At 43.6% G+C, this 15,245-nt stretch overlaps 1 long non-coding RNA gene across 2 annotated transcripts in view; it reads left to right on the top strand.

The window, feature by feature from the left end:
• Positions 1-550: 550 nt before the first annotated feature.
• The window catches only part of LOC136389102 (uncharacterized), a 142,817-nt gene continuing 128,122 nt past the window's right edge, over positions 551-15,245 (top strand). For both annotated transcript variants that reach the window (XR_010748267.1, XR_010748268.1), the window contains exons 1-3: positions 551-635; positions 4,629-4,961; positions 8,691-8,922. This is a non-coding gene — a long non-coding RNA (uncharacterized lncRNA). The remainder of the gene's footprint in view (positions 636-4,628; positions 4,962-8,690; positions 8,923-15,245) is intronic.

Genomic DNA, 15,245 nt, shown 5'->3' with positions numbered 1-15,245 from the left:
AATAGGATAGTTGTAGCCTTGTTGATGCTCATGTTACTCAACCATACATCCACATCTACAACTACAGACACAGATTCCAAATAAAGCTAGGGCAGGATTATGCAGAATATGCCTGAGCCCACCATACAGTGAGCTTTACTCTGCAGTTTTATATGTTTGTGAAACAAGTAAAATGAAAAATATAAAACGAGTACTTTCTTTTGATTATAAATATAGACTCATTGATTCAATCTCTTGGGGCATGCCGCTTGAATCTGGGAGATGGTGGTGGGATAGGTGGGCATCACCCAGATATTTGAGCCCTAGGTCCTCATTTATGAATATTTAGAATAAGTTAAGATCTTTAATGGGGAATAGTGAATTCAGCTTGACTCAATGAATATATGTATACAACTTATATTTTGATGATATGGAACCAAACTAACCTTGCAACCAGGGTTTGCCAAAGCAAATACTGGGGGTAATAACAGACAGACTTGTTGACCTTAGGTGTGAGACTCTTAGCCTGATAACAGCCCCATAAAAGCTGCTGAATTGGAATTAGCCAGGAGAAGATTCCCCGTCCGTTTGCTCAGCCGAAGGTGTTCCCTGAAAGCAGTTCTCCAGGGGAGGAGGAGTCGAAGGGGCACGCTCAGGTAAAGGACAGATGCGCGGAACACAATTCTTATTTTTCCTTTTGTTTGATGACCTCAAGCATTTTATTATTTCTTTAAAACTATTTTTTATTTCTATCCCCCCCCCCATTGGTTTGAAAGAGAAGGGAAGGGGGAGAGAGAGAGAAACATCAACTTGTCCCACTTAGTTCCATTTAGTTGTGCACTCATTGATTGCTTCTTGTATGTACCCTGACCGGAAATCGAACCTGCAACCTTTGGTGCGCTGGCTTGATGCTTTATCCATTGAGCCATCTGGCCAGGGCTCGTGTATTTTCAAAGAGCTACCTCTAAATGAATAACCTCCTATACAGGAACCCACGTAGTAGCTGAGCCTCTGTGCAGGGGCCCAGCTTTCTCTCATATTTTTTGGTAACAGGAAGAAGTCTGTACACACTGTCTTTGTGCTTTATGATAACTTGTGTCTGTGGTTTGCTCCCCTTGAGTCACATGGCAGCAGGCCGCCTTGTACCCCTGTGGGCAAGGAGGAAGGAATTCATAGCAATGTAGGCTGGAAGGTTGCCTAGAAACAAAGAGAATAATACAGTTAACCCTTGAACAACATGGGGGACAAGGAGCCTAATCCCCATGAAATTGAAAACCTGTCTTTAATTTTTGACTTAACTACTACTAATCAGTTGATTAACATGTATTTTGTATGTTATATGTATTATGTACTGTAGTCTTACAACAAAGTAAGCTAGAAGAAAGAAACTGTTATCAATTAAATCATAAGGAAGAGAAAAATTTACAGTATCTGGTGGAAAAAATATGCATATAAGTGGACCCTCATAGGTCAAACACCTGTTGTTCAAGGGTCAACTGTATTCATTTATTTCTGCTGAATGCTGGAATAAGAATATTGACTATTTCAATAGCTTTAATTATGTAGCATTTCCAGTTTCATTTCTTGGTTGAATTGTGAGAATTTCAAGTGAACAAATACATCCCCTTTCCACTGAAAAAGGGAAAGAAATTAATTGGTATTCTGCTATTCAATTAGTTGATATTATGTCTGTGTTGAGTGTGCATTGTCGATTTATTGGGGAGAATTCTAGACAGATGGCAGAGGCACAGGCGTTAGGTTCTGTCACAATAAAGGTGGGAGGTGGATCCACTGTCACAGAGCATGTCCCTTAGCTATTTTCTCCACCTTCACCCCAGTCCTGCCAAGAACATGGACTTCTTTGAACCCTCCAAACTCTCAGTCCTCAGATTCCATCTATCTCCTGTATAAAAAGAGGACTCACTTGTCCCACATTTGGACTCTTTTGCATAGATTAAAACTGATATTCCAGCCTTTAAAAATGGGTAGAAAATGGAAGATGTATTTTTCTACCAAAATTGCCAACACAGGAAAAAAATACATTGTTTAAGATTCATCCTAAACCCAACTTATACTTTGTTTAAAGGACTAAATTCTTCATGATTTAATAAACATATTAAAATGTCATTACAAAGAATCTCAAAGATCTGAGTCAAATTGTATTCCCTGAGTGCCTAGTGAATCACAGTATTGATTTACTCTCTGTTACTTGGAAAGCCTAACATAGAGGCTACTTTTAATATACCTGTATTTAACATATTTTCTGGCCTTCAGGAGAAAGTGACTTGAGCACTTTGTAATGACATGCAAATGCACATACAAATGGAAAGTGACAAAATGTATTTTTTAAAAAAAATTTATTTTTAGGTGAGAGGAGGGGAGAAAGTGAGGCAGACTCCCACATGCACCCTGACCAGGATCCATCTGGCAACCCCAATGTAGGGCTGATGCTCTGCCCATCTGGGGCCATGCTTGCAACCGAGCTATTTTTAGTGCCCGAGGATGATGCTTGGACCAGCTGAGCTATCCTCAGCACCTGGGGCCATACTTGAACCAATCAAGCCACTGGCTGCAGGAGGGGAAGTGAGAGAGAAGGGGGAGAGAGTGAGGGAGAGAAGCAGATGGTTGTTTCTCTTGTGTGCCCTGACTGGGAGTCGATCCTAGGAAACCCATATGCCAGGCTGATGCTCTATCCACTGAGCCAATGGCCAGGGTCAGACAAAATATATTTTTACATTGAGCAATAAATACCATGCTCCTCTACCTCCAGTTTGTCCTTGTTTCTACAAGGAGTCAGGCTGTGGCCGTGTCAAAATGGGGTGGGTGGGGTAGCCGAGATGAAGCTGCTCTGTCTCATACTTGGAGGAAGCGCTAAGGGGACTGTCACATTGTCTGCAATCCTGACAAATGGGGGAGAACCAGCTTATGATGAAGATATCTCTGGGGAAAGGGGCCTGATCCCCTTAACCCCCACTTTATACTTTCTAAAAACCATTCAGACAGCCATTAAAAGAGAATCCGATTTGGAACGAGAGTGGGCCAGAGGTCTCCCTGTCCTGACCTTGCATTCAGAGTGAGTAAGGCCTGCCTCATGCTCTTCTCTGCCCTTCCTCTCTTTCCTGGTTGCCCACTTTGGGCCATCATGTGATTATTATCGTTAACCACTGATTCTAGAAAACATACGGCCAGGCAGTGCAGGTGAGCAGAGCCGACTGCGGAGCCCGGCAGCTCAGGTCTCCTCCACCACTTCTGTCAGCCAGCTGACTCTGGGCAACTTAACCTCAGTCTACTGCTCTGTAAACTGGGGTCATAATGATTTCTCCTTCACAGTTCTGTTGTGAGGACGAAATAGACCCCATATTACTTGAAGTGCTCAGGACGGTGCCTGTCACAGAGTCAGGGCTCTGTAAGAACCGTAATAGTAAATAATCAGTACTTTATTATATGTTAATGTTATATTCATCATCAATAACAATACAGAGTAGTAATTAGTCATCACAATAACTATTGCTGGTTTTATTATTCATCTGTACACTTTGAGGTTCAAGGTCCTTCTGTCCTTTTCGCTCCTGAACCGGTCACTGTCCAACAACTCATCCGTGGATGTTTCATCAAATTAGCCTTTCCAGTGAAGTCTTTTCCTCACTCCTTTCTCTGGCTCCCTGCATGGACCAACCTCGCACTGAATGGACAATACACTTAAAATCTCTGTGACTGCCTGTTGAGCCTCTCCACAACCCAGCTTCAACCATGCTCTCCCAACTCTTTTTTATTGGGAAAGAAGTGGTCAATTTGGTGGTTTTCTGTTGGGTTTTAGAGAGAGCAGTGCCATCTACTGGGAAGTTTTTATTGTAAATGAAATTGGCCACCAACCTTCTAGACCAGGGGTCCCCAAACTTTTTACACAGGGGGCCAGTTCACTGTACCTCAGACTGTTGGAGGGCCGGACTATAAAAAAAACTATGAACAAATCCCTATGCACACTGCACTTATCTTATTTTAAAGTAAAAAAAACAAAAAACAAAATGGGAACAAATACAATATTTAAAATAAAGAACAAGTAAATTTAAATCAACAAACTGACCAGTATTTCAATGGGAACTATGCTCCTCTCACTGACTACCAATGAAAGAGGTGCCCCTTCCGGAAGTGCGGTGGGGGCCGGATAAATAACTTCAGGGGGCCGCAGTTTGGGGAACCCTGTTCTAGACTTCTGGAACCTAAACTGTTTTTTCTGCCATCTAAGGGCAATTTTGGTAGAAAAATACATCTTCCATTTTCTACCCATTTTTAAAGGCTGGAATATCAGTTTTAAACATACAGTAGTCCCGTGCCAGCTGTGCGTCAGCATCACTCAGAGCTGCAGTGTGGATTCCTGGGCTCCACCCCAGGTCCACCTAGGAACCGAATCAATGCTTAGTCTCCTCCCCTCTCAGAAATCTATACAATTGGAAAGTAAGATATTAAAATAAGCACATCTTTAAAAAATTCAGTTTCACATGATAATGCTTGAAAAGAAATTTATTAAATTATAAAACCAGAAGTACATGAGCATTAAGATGACCCATCCATGCAATAGTGTTTGAAAGTAAGAAGCAAAACTTCTGTTTCTGTTCCCCTGGGCCAACCCCTCTCCTTCATTTCCATAGCCAGTCAGCACCTGGACCGGATCCTTGAAGATGTCTAGGTTGAACACCCTCTCTCCTGTTTCAGAAACACCTTTATTGAGCTATAATGGGCATAGAATAACCGGCATGTGTGCAAGGTGCCTCATTTGATTGGTTTCGACAAATGCCCACACCTGAGAAACCATCACTGTGTGAACATCACTGCCACCCCCAAAAGTTTAAAGCAGAATCATTGTCTTGGATCTTCTAGTTCTACAAGAGTGGAAAACATCGGGCATGTTTCCATGCTGTAAGGACCCACATGCTGAGGATTCCTGAATCCAGATTCCATTTCCAGTACTCGCTGAGTTGAAGGTGTATTTTCTACATAGTGCTCTTTTTACTATTAAAAAATATTTTTTCCCCAATTACATTTTATATTCGGTATTATTTTGTATCAGTTTCAGGTGTACAACACAGTGGCTAGACAATTATGTGCTTTACAAAGTGGTCCCCCCAATATTTCAAGTACCCACTTGGTATCACACTTAGTTATTACAATACTATTAACTCTGTTCCCTGTGCTGGGCTCCACATTCCTGTGACTCTTCTGCAACCACCCACTTGTACCTCTCAATCCCCTCACCCCTTCAACCAGCCCCCCCCCCAACTCTCTTCCCCTCTGCCAACCATCAGTGTAGTCTGTTCTCTGTAACTCTGAGTCTGGTTCTACTTGGTTCATGTATATGGTGCTTCAGATTCCACATATAAGTCAGAATGTGTGGTACTTGTCTTTGTCTTATTTCACTTAGCACAGTATCCCCTGGGTTCATCCGTGCTGTCTCATGTGGTGAGATTTCATTCTTTTTTATGGCCAAGTAGTATTCCACTGTATATATGCACCATAGCTTCCCCCCCCCCCCCACTCATCTATTGCTGGGCATTTGGGCTGTTTGTGTATCTTGACTGTGGAAAATAATGCTGCAATGACATGATCCTATACATCGAAAACCCCAAAGAATCCACAAAAAGACTACTAGAAACAATAAGCCAATACAGTAAGGTCGCAGGATACAAAATTAACATACAGAAGTCAATAGCCTTTCTATATGCCAACAATGAAACATTTGAGAACGAACTCAAAAGAATAATCCCCTTCACGATTGCAACAAAAAAAAAAAAATACTTAGGAATAACCATAACAAAGAATGTAAAGGACTTATATAATGAAAACTATAAACCATTGTTAAGGGAAATTGAAAAGGATATAATGAGATGGAAGAATATACCTTGTTCTTGGTTAGGAAGAATAAATATAATCAAGATGGCCATATTACCCAAAGCAATATACAAATTTAATGCAATTCCCATCAAAATGCCAATGACATTTTTTAAAGAAATGGAGCAAAATATCATCAGATTTATATGGAACTATAAAAAACCCTGAATAGCCAAAGCAATCCTAAAGAAAAAGAATGAAGCTGGGGGCATTTCAATACCTGACTTCAAACTATATTATAGGGCCACGACAATCAAAACAGCATGGTATTGGCAGAAAAATAGACACTCAGACCAATGGAACAGAATAGAAAACCCAGAAATAAAACCACATATATATAGTCAAATAATTTTTGATAAAGGGGCCAACAACACACAATGGAGAAAAGAAAGCCTCTTCAATAAATGGTGCTGGGAAAACTGGAAAGCCACATGCAAAAGAATTAAACTGGACTACAGTCTATCCCCCTGTACTAAAATTAACTCAAAATGGATCAAAGATCTAAACATAAGACCTGAAACTATTAAGTACATAGAAGAAGACATAGGTACTAAACTCATGGACCTGGGTTTTAAAGAGCATTTTATGAATTTGACTCCAATGGCAAGAGAAATGAAGGCAAGAATTAATGAATGGGACTACATCAGACTAAGACGTTTTTGCTCAGCAAGAGAAACTGATAACAAAATAAACAGACAGCCAGCTAAATGGGAAATGATATTTTCAAACAGCAGCTCAGATAAGGGCCTAATATCCAAAATATACAAAGAACTCATAAAACTCAACAACAAACAAACAAACAAACAATCCAATAAAAAAAGGGAAGAGGACATGAACAGACACTTCTCCCAGGAAGAAATACAAATGGCCAACAGATATATGAAAAGATGCTCATCTTCGTTAGTTATTAGAGAAATGCAAATCAAAACTGCAATGAGATACCACCTCACACCTGTTAGATTAGCTATTATTAACAAGACAGGTAATAGCAAATGTTGGAGAGGCTGTGGAGAAAAAGGAACCCTCATACACTGTTGGTGGGAATGTAAAGTAATACAACCATTATGGAAGGAAAAATGGTGGTTCCTCAAAAAACTGAAAATAGAATTACCTTATGACCCAGCAATCCCTCTTCTGGGTATATACCCCCAAAACTCAGAAACATTGATACGTAAAGACACATGCAGCCCCATGTTCATTGCAGCATTGTTCACAGTGGCCAGGACATGGAAACAACCAAAAAGCCCGTCAATAGATGACTGTTTAAAGAAGATGTGGCACATATACACTATGGAATACTACTCAGCCACAAGAAATGATGACATCGGATCATTTACAGCAAAATGGTGGGATCTTGATAACATTATACGAAGTGAAATAAGTGAATCAGAAAAAACCAGGAACTGCATTATTCTATACGTAGGTGGGACATAAAAGTGAAACTAAGAGACATTGATAAGAGTGTGGTGGTTACAGGGGGAAGGGGGAGAGGGAGAGGGAAAGGGGGAGGAGGAGGGGCACAAAGAAAACTAGATAGAAGGTGACAGAGGACAATCTGACTTTGGGTGATGGGTATGCAACATAAGTGAACGACAAGATAACCTGGAGTTGTTATCTTTGAATATATGTATCCTGATTTATTGATGTCGCCCCATTGAAAATAAAATTAAGAAAAAAAGAAAAGAAAATAATGCTGCAATGGACATGGAGATTTAACAGGAGAAAAATTGCTTTTAAACACTCTGATGCCTGGTGGACAGTTTGGACTTAAATGATTTTGCTGCATCCAGGGCACACCTGAGCCATCAGCTCTTATTTATTTATTTATCTATTTATTTATCTACACTGCTCACCAAAATTAGGAAATATTTCAAAATGAATAAGAAGCTATAAAATATTCCCTAATTTTTGTGAGCAGTATATCTATCTATCTATCTATCTATCTATCTGTCTATCTATTTTTTTGTGTGTGACAGAGACAGAGAGAAAGACAAAGAGAAGGACAGATAGGGACAGACAGGCAGGAAGGGAGAGAGATGAGATGTATCAATTCTTTGTTGCAGCTCCTTAGTCTCCTTAGTTCACTGATTTGCTTTCTTATATATGCCTTGACCATGGGGCTACAGCAGAGTCCTCAAGCCAGAAACCTTGGGCTTCAAGCCAGCGACCTTGGGCTTCAAGCCAGCAACCTTTAGGCTCAAGCTAGTGACTATGTATGGGGTCATGTCTATGATCCCACTCTCAAGCCAGCGACCCCGCGCTCAAGCTGGTGAGCCTGTGCTCAAGCCTGTGACCTCAGGGTTTTGAACTTGGGTCCTCCGCGACCCAGTCCGTCGCTCTGTCCACTGTGTCACTGCCTGGTCAGGCTATTTATTTATTTTTAAGCAAGGCAGAGGTAGCTGTTGGTGCTGGATTTTGCTTCATTGAGTGTCAGATCTCCATTTCAGGCAAGAATAGAGAGCAGTACATGGAAGAATCATGGACATTTTATGCATAGCAACTACCCTTTCCTTTCAGAAGGCCTTGAACTCAAGACGTTAGCCTGCAGAGAGAACTAGATGACCATGGGCAAGCAGCAGCGACTAGACCAGAGCTGCATGGGTAGGCATCACTTTCAAGTTGCTAAAGACCTTGCATATTATGCGTTTTGACCCTGGGAAATAGCCATCATGTGGGTATTCTCATCTCCATTTTAAAGGAAGAAAGATGGGGTCTCAGGGAGGTTACTTAATGTGCTTCATGTTCTAAACCCAGAAAGGGTGACATCTATTGCCATGTCCTCTCCATTACCCTAACCTCCTTAACTCCGGCCTCTCATTTTACAGGCAAGGAAAAGATGTCCACGTGAGGCCAAGCCTTGCATCCCAGATCACATGAGAGGTTGCTGGCAGGATTCAGGTCCAGAGAGATTCTGATTTCCCATCTAGTGTTCACCTCGCAACTGACTCCTCATTTTGGCTGTCCCCCACCAACAATGAGCACATCAGCGACAAGTAGCTAGCCAAAGCACTTTCTTTGGGCTGTGACAGCAGAAGCATGCTTCATGAGAAAGCTCAGGTGAGTCTGGTCCAGACCCTTAGCAGGTCACCCCTGGCCAGGGCCTGACCCTGGGCTGGAGGAAGCAGGTGGGAGAGAAGGGAGGGCACCATTTTTTGAAACCTCAGGTTGATGCCCCAGGTTTGTCTTTGGGCCTCATTCTCAGTCCCACAGGACACCAGGTCGAGGGGGCCACTCCAGTGAAGCCATTTTACACCTGCCTGCTGACTCTGCGCTGACCCCCTGTCCCCACTGCAGGAAGTAGGGGAGGGTGCTGGGCGCACTGGGGGCTTTATAACACACCTTCCATCAGAGCTAAATCCTGTTTCCTGAGCAGCCCTTTCAACGTGAGCCCTGGTGCTAACCACGCTGGTGAAGTGAGAACATCTTGTTTCCTGGTCTCGGTTCCTACCGGGGGGAGTTTTAATGAAGATTTGATCATTCTCTGCAGGCTGAGTCTTGGCACGAGGGCTTCCTGGAAATATAAAACTGTCACCTGGGCTTGCTTGCACTTAGGTAACCCTTGCTGGAGCAACTTAGTTTGAAAGAAACCAGGAGGCCCTTCTGGTCCAAGTCTTTCAAGCCATTTAACTCTTAAACTTGCACCGGCCGTAATGGTTCTTTTGCAGTTGATTAAATTTTCTAGGACCACAGTTCCTGGAGCAAGTATTGCTTTATAAAACCTATTTAAAAGCGAATGTTCCTTTGGGTTCCAAATTTAGTCCGGGGTATATTTCCCTGTGTTCTGCGGTCGCTAAGAAATCCTGGACAGTTGGAGTTTTCAAATGACATTGTATGGTTTTCTCTGTGGTTTGATCTACTGGGAGACAATATATATATATATAGCTGTATAAACGTCAGTTCAAAATTTTGAAGGCTAAATGGTAGGAAACTGAGTTAAGCTGCACTCACTCCACCTCTGTCCTTCCAGATGGGGCTGTGAGGGTGGCAAGGACAGACCGCAGGGGAAGGTGACATAAAGTGGACATGAATTCAAGGCAAGAAGCAGGCTGAGAGAGGGGCGGGTAAGTGAGAACAGATTGTTCAAGGTACTTTTTTCTTTTCCATCTATGGTATCTGATCTTAAAGCACCGGAGGGCCTTTGGTGGAAGTTGCTCAGGGATCGTAAGCCCGACAAATGGCTGAGGTTAACTGACATAGGGAATGAGGGGCTTTTCACATGGTCAACCTTGACCCCTTTGGAGGCCGTGGCCCCGCCGGGTGCCAGGAAGAAAGGTGAACAGAAACACATTTCGAAAAGATGAGGAATCTTGAAAAGTGCTTTAAATCTTCATGGAATTTTGTGTGAGATGCAAAGGATTGATTACAGGACTTGACATAGCGAGACACCCTAAATTCCTCATGGGGGGCTTAGCCACTACAGGCTTTATCCTCAAGGGAGGTTCTAGGGCGACCAGATAATCTGCTGTTGAAATTGAGGTACTTTTGAGCATGAAAGATATGCTGTAAATAATGACATGGGGACAGTAGGCATTGACCAGGCTGGGACAAATGGTCCTCTCTTATTTGGCCACATGCCCCATCCTCTATTTCTCTTAAATGTTTACATCTTCTGGGCCCCCTGCCTTTACATTCCCTTCTAACTAGTCTGTAGGGTTTATTCTGTTTATCTTTTTTCTTTTTTTTTGTATTTTTCTGAAGCTGGAAACCGAGGAGGCAGTCAGACAGACTCCCGCATGCACCCGACCAGGATCCACCCGACACGCCCACCAGGGGGCGATGCTCTGCCCATCCGGGGCGTCGCTCTGTCGCAACCAGAGCCACTCTAGCGCCTGGGGCAGAGGCCAAGGAGCCATCCCCAGCGCCCGGGCCATCTTTTGCTCCAATGGAGCCTCGGCTGCGGGAGAGGAAGAGAGAGACAGAGAGGAAGGAGAGGGGGAGGGGTGGAGAAGCAGATGGGCGCCTCTCCTGTGTGCCCTGGCCAGGAATCGAATCCGGGACTTCCGCACGCCAGGCCGATGCTCTACCACTGAGCCAACCAGCCAGGGCCTATTCTGTTTTTCAAGAGGAGCCAGGACGCCAAGCACAGCTTGGGATCAGTCCAACAAAAACCCGGTCACTGCTCCAACTTCACCTCCCGCCACAATCCCTCTGTCTCATTTATGTTTCAGAAGGAAGCCTCGTGGCCCAGAAGGAGGACACTCTGGGAGCAGGCACATACCATGCACCCAGATATTGTTTTCTAAATGCTTGGCTCTAATCATAGGAACCAGGGGTCCTTGGAGAAATAATAAATAATAAGCTTATCCTACAGGTAGGACAAGGAGGGTGCACAATGAGTTTGGAGACTCTTGTAGTGGCAGGAAATAAGGGAGTGATCAAAAGCCAAAAGTGTGGAGGTGTGTCACAGGGACTCAGTGGTCACAGCTGGGACAATCAAAATAAAAATTTACATACATATGGCCCTGGCTGGTTGGCTCAGCGGTAGAGCGTCGGCCTGGTGTGTGGGGGACCCGGGTTCAATTCCCGGCCAGGGCACATAGGAGAAGCGCCCATTTGCTTCTCCACCCCCACCCCCTCCTTCCTCTCTGTCTCTCTCTTCCCCTCCCGCAGCCAAGGCTCCATTGGAGCAAAGATGGCCCGGGCGCTGGGGATGGCTCCTTGGCCACTGCCCCAGGTGCTAGAGTGGCTCTGGTTGCGGCAGAGCGACGCCCTGGAGGGGCAGAGCATCGCCCCCTGGTGGGCAGAGCGTCGCCCCTGGTGGGCGTGCCGGGTGGATCCTGGTTGGGTGCATGTGGGAGTCTGTCTGACTGTTTCTCCCCGTTTCCAGCTTCAGAAAAATACCAAAAAAAAAAAAAAAAAAATTTACACACACACACACACACACACACACACACACACATATAAATTAACTCATAACCCAAAGTATAGAATAAATATTACATGCTATAAATAACTGGGTAGGCCCTGACCACTTGGCTCAGCGGTAGAGCATCAGCCTGGTTTTTAAGTCCCAGGTTCGATTCCCGGCCAGAGCACACAGGAGGAAAAGCGCTCATCTGCTTCTCCACCCTTCCCCCTCTCCTGTCTCTCTGTCTCTTTCTTCTCCTCCCACAGTCAAGGCTCCATTGGAGCAAAGTTGGCCTGGGCACTGAGGATGGCTCCATGGCCTCAGCCTCAGGCACTAGAATGGCTCTGGTTGCAACGGAGGAGTAACACCCCAGATGAGCAAAGCATCACCCCCTAGTGGGCATGCCGAGTGGATCCTGGTTGGGTGCATGTGGGAGTCTCTCTGCTTCCCTGCTGCTTACTTCAGAAAAATACAAAAATAAATAAATAAATAAATAACTGGGTAACAAAGTGAATAAAAGGAGAAGAGACAAATCTTCCTTACAAGGATAATAAATCATATATGTAGATATTTCACTCTCCAGGCGATGGCACTTAATCCTCTCACACTTACCCCATCCACGCCCCCAACAAGGTGTGGGCAGGACTTAATGACTTGTTTCCAGTAAGTAGAACAGAGAAAGGGGAAAAGGGTAATTTTACAGTGGAGAAGCCTGGAAATCACTACCTGAACCAAAACGACCCAGGTTAATACTCTCGGTGCTAAGTCACCTTCCTGTCCTACACCCCCCATGATGATGTGGTGGCGACAAAGGGTATCATTGCTGTGGCATTCTTCCTCAAACTCCGCAGCCCACATCTAATCATGATGAAAACATCGTCCTATTGGGGTCCATTCTAAACATGTACCTGGCCAGTATTTCTCAAAATGATTGAGGTCATGATCAGACAGGGAAACATTGAAGAAATGTCAGAATAGACTGAACTAATGACATGTCAGAAAAATGCAGTGTGGTGTCCTAAACTGGACCCAGAGAGGACACCAGTGTGGTAAACCCTAATCGAGTCTGGAGTTTAGTTGGTAATACTAGATAACTGCTGGTTTCTTCATTTGTACCGATGCAGCATGCAAACGGAAAATGGTGAGGAGTGGAGCTGAGCTGTCTGTATTACCTTTGCAACTTTTCTGTGCATCTAAAATTATTCCAAAATTAGAAGTTTATTATTATTATTTTTTAACAACCCAGCAGCTAGCTGTGAAGAGGCTCCTTTAGCCAAATCTGGGCCAATTTGAGCATCAGAATTTGATGACCAACCAATAAATTCAATGAATAGTTATGATTTGTGCTAATACGAATGAATGAATAATGGGAGAGAGGGGAAAGCACTTCTTTATGTTATATTGCCAACTCATAAATGGAGAAAGAATAATGAAGTTGGAAAGTCAGCAATGGCTGTTGTAACTAGTGATTAAAGTTTGATGAGGAAAGGCACGTTTGCGTAGTCTTGAAGTATTCACTTATAAAGGACACACAAAGGGAAAACAGGAACTTTATTGATGGCGAAGAAATTTGGCTGACATCTCTAAAGGATTAACATTAATATCCCCCAAAATGGAAAAACCAGTAACATGGGCTTCTGGAAATAATTCTCTAAGGACGCCACGTCATGTCTGTGGTTTCCCTGCCCCCCAAAATGTAGAATCTGAATCAAATAATGGAGAAATATCAGAGAAGTCCAAATTGAGGGACTTTCTCCAAAAGAACATGCTTACCTTCCTCATAAATAGCATCATTGAGAAGCATACACGCAAAAGGCTAAGAAACTGTTTCAGATTCAGAAAGACTAAAGCAGGGGTCCCCAAACTACGGCCCGCGGGCCACATGCGGCCCCCTGGCCACATGCGGCCCCCTGAGGCCATTTATCCGGCCCCCACTGCACTTCTGGAAGGGGCACCTCTTTCATTGGTGGTCAATGAAAGGAGCACATTGACCATCTCATTAGCCAAAAGCAGGCCCATAGTTCCCATTGAAATACTGGTCAGTTTCTTGATTTAAATTTACTTGTTTTTTATTTTAAATATTGTATTTGTTTCCATTTTGTTTTTTTACTTTAAAATAAGATATGTGCAGTGTGCATAGGGATTTGTTCATAGTTTTTTTTATAGTCCGGCCCTCCAACCGTCTGAGGGACAGTGAACTGGCCCCCTGTGTAAAAAGTTTGGGGACCCCTGTAAAGAGACATAACATTTTATTATTTCATTTTTAACGTGAGATATAGGATTGGGTCTTGTATGGGGAAGGAACAAACAGCTGTTCAAGGACATTTTGGGACAGTTGGTGAAATGCAGACATGGACTGTGGACTAGATTGGGTCGTTACTCTTTAAAAAAAATTTTTTTTTAGATTTTATTTATTTATTTTATAGAGAGGAGAGAGAGAAAGCATCAACTCCCATATGTGCCTTCACTAGGCAAGTCTGGGGTTTTGAACCGGTGACCTCAGCATTCCAGGTCGATGCTTTACCCATTGTGCCACCACAGGTCAGGCTCAACATTACTCTTCTTGATTTTAATAATTGTGTGGTGGTTGTGTAAGACCACAGTGGTGTTCTTATAAAATACACAATGGAAAACTTAGTTCAGAATAAAAAAGCCTCTTGCTGCTTTGTGGAAAAGCTAAGCTGAAGTTTGGAAAGACTTTATTTATCAATAAAGGAGTATCATAAAGTATAAGGGCTGAGATGGGCTTTTTATATAGTGAGAGGAGGGGAGGCAGAGACAGACCCCTGCATGTGCTCCAAGTGGGATCCACCCTGCAAGCCCACTAGGAGGTGATGCTCTGCCCATCTGGAGCATTGCTCCATTGCTTAGCAACTGAACTCTTCCTAGCACCTGAGGTGGAGGCCATAGAGCCATCCTCAGTGCCCAGGGCCAACTCCCTCCAATCAAGCCATGGCTGCAAGAGGGGAAGAGATAGAGAAGAAAGAGAGAGAGAGAAGTGAGAGGGGAAGGGGTGGAGAAGCAGATGTGTGCTTCTCCTGTGTGCCCTGATCAGAAATTGAACCTGGGACATCCACATTCCAGGCTGATGCTCTACCACTGATCCAACTGGCCAGAGCCGAGATGAGATAGCCTTTTAAAAATAAATTTTGGGGTTTATATAATTTTAATAGTAGAGTTATTGAGGACCATATCTTGTAATGCAAGCATGGTTCCAAACTGGATCTCAGTAGGAGAGTGTTCTCTTCCTCTTACGTGTGGCAGGCACAGCGATGAGAACGCTAGGTGTGGGTGAGGGAGCCTCAAGATAGCAACATCCAGACTTTGCTTTGGGTCGGTCATTGTAACTCTCTGAGGGTTCCTTCCATTTTCTAAATGTGCTGTTTTCTGCACAGCCCTAATGAGATGATGATAATAGCTGTAGTCATGATACCGTTTGTTCAAGTTAGACATACTGTTTTCTCTGGTCATTTGGCATTCTTCTCACAATGCCTTACTCTCCCGCCACCTGTCACTTGTTTTACTTGGGTGG

The sequence above is a fragment of the Saccopteryx leptura genome, chromosome 1, assembly GCF_036850995.1.
Source record: "Saccopteryx leptura isolate mSacLep1 chromosome 1, mSacLep1_pri_phased_curated, whole genome shotgun sequence".
NCBI lineage: Eukaryota > Metazoa > Chordata > Mammalia > Chiroptera > Emballonuridae > Saccopteryx > Saccopteryx leptura.
The sequence above is the reverse complement of the archived record's forward strand: the minus strand, read 5'-3'. Positions and strand labels throughout refer to the sequence as shown.